The sequence below is a fragment of the Lates calcarifer genome, linkage group LG1, assembly GCF_001640805.2.
Source record: "Lates calcarifer isolate ASB-BC8 linkage group LG1, TLL_Latcal_v3, whole genome shotgun sequence".
Classification (NCBI taxonomy): Eukaryota; Metazoa; Chordata; class Actinopteri; family Centropomidae; genus Lates; species Lates calcarifer.
The window spans coordinates 6433169-6438134 of NC_066833.1; positions in this window are offsets into that span (position 1 = coordinate 6433169).

Consider the following 4966-nt stretch of genomic DNA (forward strand, 5'->3'; position numbering starts at 1 on the left):
GTGTGAGAAATGTGGAAATTTTCAGGATATGTAAGTTTTCAGCCCGGGTCTATGCTTTATACAGTAAGAGGAGGAATAAGTGTTGCTTTTGTTATTTCCACTTGTCCCTAACAATAGTTTTTTGAGTACCTGTACTTGTATTTTGGCATCAACTTTGACTTATTGACAGTTTATGTGATTTATGTGAACTCTTACTATAGAAAAAAATGTCTGTGAGAGAGTCTGTTTACCATTTCTTTGTCATACTTTGTGTCTTAGATTCTAGAGGAAATGAAGCTTGTAAGCAGTGGATGCGGACAGACTAGTTGCTGTTAACCTTGTGTCAAAAACATCCTGACAAGGCTCCTAAAAGTGCCCTCAAGGATATGTGTTTGGCTGTGCTTGATGCCACTGAGACAGAGGAGGAAAGAAGAGGTATGTTGTGCTTTAACAACTTTTCAATTTTATGTTAAGTTATGTATTTTAGTTTGCCATGCTTAATTGCATGTGTTATTTGAGACCCTCATCCTTTACAATTCTTCTGTATTTTTAAGGCAGATTGTCAATGCTGCAATACTGCTTCTACCCTCGGTCTTCAAAGAGGACCCACAGCGTTGTTTCATTGACAAGGTAAAGTGTTCAGCCCCACATTTTGTAATCATTGTGTTTTATTTTTAATTACAATTCCAGCTGTGTCTATTGCAAATAAGTAAAAGGGAGAAATTGCAAAACATAGGCTTGGACCCATAAAATTCTTGCTATTTTATACTGTGCACCATTATATTTTTCATATTAAATGTCTCTAAGTGGGAAAATGTTAAAATGTTTCTTTATCTGACAAAGCGGTGTAAGACCTTTTTTAAATCACATTTTACAGGATCCAGTGTACCCAACACCAACAATTGTTCTGAGTAACTGCAAGAACGAAAACCATTGCAGAGCAGCGCCATCACCGTCAAGATGTATGACACAGAGATGCTCCTTGATGATGGCAGTTTGGATGTCTCCCTTGCCCTGGCCATTGCCTTTTCACATTAGCACACCTTCCAAGTTGAGTATCCCAAAAACTTGAGAAAGACTGTTTCCTTTCTGGAAGCATTTGTTTTCAAAATGAAGGGTTCTGTTCCTATTGCTGTACAAAGGTTTTATAATAATTTTTAGTAATGTAGTGTGAATCTGTCCTAAATTTTCTGGTAAATTTTGGTTTAAGCTGGTGGGTTTCAAATTAACCGTTAACAGTTCTCTAAAAAACAATTAGTAGATATTCAAAGAACCTTTCATAAAAGGTTCCTGATGGAACCAGTAAAGGCTCTGCCAGGAACATGGCTAAGAACCTGTATTGGTTTTGTAAAGCACCCAACTGAATTGGTTCTTCAGAGAAACCTTCAATAAAAAGTTGTTTGTGGAACCTTAAAAGGTTCTCCTTAAAAGGTTCCACGAACAACCTAATAAGGTTCTTTAAAAAACTTGCTTGAAGAACCATCAGGTAATAGGTTCCTTGTAGAACCAAAGAAGGTTCCCCTATGGCATCACTGCGAAGAACCACTTTTGGTTCTAACTTGAACCTTTATTTTTAAGGGTGTAAAATACTCTACACAAAATGTCATCACCTTGAACTTGAATAGAAGTGCATTAGATTGTAATCGTTAACCTACCTTTAATAGAGAGAGAGCATAAACGTGAGCTACCACTTGCTCAAATGCAGCTGAGTAAAACAATGCATGTAATTTTCCCCAAACATCCCACACAACAATTCAGTCTCTGACTCTGAGCAAGTCTGCTCAGATCCACCCACTTATTACCCATATTAAAACACAGACCAAGATCCATGGCAGTACATTGCAAGCCTTCCAGACCTGATTAGACGTACTAGTATACTACACGTATTCTTTTACAATATAAAAAACTTATAATACTACATAACGCATAGTCAGATTATATGATATATACACAGTTTCTGTCAGGTATCCATCTTGAGTGTTATACCCTTATCAATGCTATACTGTAGCATGTCTGTTCATAAATCCTTCGGATCACTGGGAAAGGGTATTTTAACAGTGCTTTGCCAAATTTTGTAAAAAATTAAAATTATAAACTTTTCTAGAGACTTTTCTCTCAATTTATCTTTGACTGAAGATAAGGATATCCTTATCTTAAACTGAAGATAAGTATATATGTCAAGTCTGTCAGTAGAGTGCTAAGACAAACAAGCGTTTGCAAGCACACAGTAGCAGCAAATTATGAAACAGCAAGACAACAAGAGGAAAATTATCTAAACCACAGAATCTGCGCGCTCTCCATCTCACTACAGGAAGAGCCACTGCTAAAAATACACAGATGGAAACAAAAGCTTCATAGATGGAGGTGCACTGGTGGTTTAGCCAGCAGCAGTGACGGCGAGGTTCTGCAGGTGCTGTGGTTTGACTTTTACACACCAGCATTTTTTTTTAACACCTTTTGGACTAGTATCCTCAAAGTTGTAATCCTTAGACAAAAACACACTGGCTTTTTATAACTAAACCAAGAGGAGTGAGCATGAAGTTATAGAGACTAAAGGGCAAGTGACAGTTTTGGCAACTGTCATCCTTGCATCATCAATGCATGATCAGGATCCATATGGAGAAATAAAATTCCATTGACTTTGTTTGTTCCTGGGGCTTTTGCTGTGGGATTGCTATGTTATACACACTTATAATAGACTTAACAAACTGCAGAAGTACATGGGGGCTGTAACAGTCCTGACATGTCATTTATGTCTCTCTACACATTATAAGGGATCTACAGTTTTAGGAGCTGTTAGGCAGCATAGTTTTCTCTGGAACAAGCCCAGGCAGAAAAGAGCGTGGGAAGAGCTTAGCCAGTTCAGTAGGCGACATTCAGTAGAGTTCAGTAGAGTCATGGGAGTAAAATATGGGAGGTAAATGAAACTGACCAAGAGGAGGAGGAGAGAAAAGTCTTGCTAGCGTTTTTCCTCTTAACTGGAGGCTTAGATTGTTGATAGTTGATAGTTGGCTGTGCAATTGCTTGAGCAGTGGTTGTAGTGTTGTTTTCTCTCTCTCTCTGTCTCTCCTTTTCTTGATTTTTTAAAATTTTGGTTTCCAAGGGTTGTATGATATACAACACATGCTTTGTGTTTACTTTAATTCATTTAGTACAATACTTAAACCTTGTAAACACTTGTAGTTACAAGCAGCATGTTTTCTTTAATATTTCATTTATCTTTACTTCCCTCCCACATATTTCTGTTAACCTATAGTCTGCACTTAACAGCAGACATCAGTTATTGGAAATATAGCTTCCTAGTAGGAAACTGTTAAAAGAGAGGAGGAAAAGAGGTTGCCCTTTCCAAAACTAGTGTTGATACAGTGCCTTTTTATATCCATGTCTGCTTTTAACCCTGAGGTTCCAAACACTGACATGAAGATTGAAAATCTATCCATCTATCATTGTTTCTATCATTGTAAGATCCATGAACGTGGGTCCTGGAGCCTATTCCACTTCCACACACACAAAAACAGAGACCACAATTAAACTGCATTCAAAAACTTCTTTTCAATTTCAGTCGGGATATTTCCAACTTTGAAGTGGTGCTGCGTGTAAGGCAACCTGTGGAGTTTTTGACCTCCTATTATTGCAGCTGGCAGTTTTTTTTAACAAGTTGGTCCTGGGACCCATTGTGTTTGTCTCGTGCACACGCACAAGGATGTAAGGTATGCACATGCACTTGCACGTGGGTGATGCAATACACATTCCTCTCACACTATTCCATTTCACTTATAGGTGGCAGTAGTACAAATGATAGCAGCAATATGTCAACAAAGGTGGTGAAGGAGAAGACTGCTTGCTAGTAAACATGAATGTAAACAATGGAGGTGTCAAATTTTTAAGACAAATCATATTTGCCAGTGTTTTGTGTTGAACAAAATGCAGTCTTTATGTTTGTTAAATCCATAATGTACACAGTATGTATTTTGGTGAATAACACTGGTCACTTAAACTAACACCACTGTTTTAAAGGTTCTGTGTTGTTCCTAATCACGCACTTATGTTTCAGGAGGGCCATTTTGAGTACTATCAGACACCGAAACACTGCACAGTTGTAATACTACAAGACAATTGGTTGGTGAATGGTAGAATTACGGTATTCATATGTACCAGAACTGAGGGACAAAACAGGATTTTCTCAGGAGCAAACTTTGCTGACTACAACATAAACTTATGGGATTGTTACATTGTCCAGGAGAGTCTAGGTTCTCTGTTAAATAACACTGAGCATATCATTTAAATAGAAATTTAAAATAAGGAATGGGGAATGGGGAAAAACACAATAATCTGTTTGGTCTGGACACAGTTATTTTGAGCCACCATGTCAGTTTTGGAGGAGACTTTTGCTGGATAGAAGCAGAAAGCTTCCGGTTTCTGATAACAGCATGGTGGAAGGAGTGAAAGGACGATGGAAATATTAACGATGTGTTTATCCTCTGCTGGAAGGGGGGGATAGGGAGAAACATTGCTGGGAAATGTGGAAAAGTCTTATTAATGTTATTATAAGCAATAACTGCTCTAGAAATTTTAGATAGAGACAGCTAGTCATGCCCAGCATAATCTTTTCTGTTTGGTAGATATGCACTTTTAATTTGTTTTAATGAACACATTAATTAAGAAAGTGATATGTTGTAAACTGAGATCTAAAGCAGTGTTGCTGCTTTTATGGCAGAAACCACACAGAAACCGTTGGGAAATGGGCCTTACTAACTGAACAAATTTGTGCAATGTTTGATTTCACTACAGCAACAGAAAGGAACAAGTGTCCATTTGCTTCTGTTTACATTAAGTTCAGAGTTAGCTCAGTGTGATGGCCTACAGATCTGCTCAGTCGTGCGAACTTTGTCCATCTGTTTATGGGACAGCAGTTGCAACACAGACTGAAGAGTGATAACAGGTCCAAGGTTGTGACAACAAGAACATCTACAGAACAAATAACTGC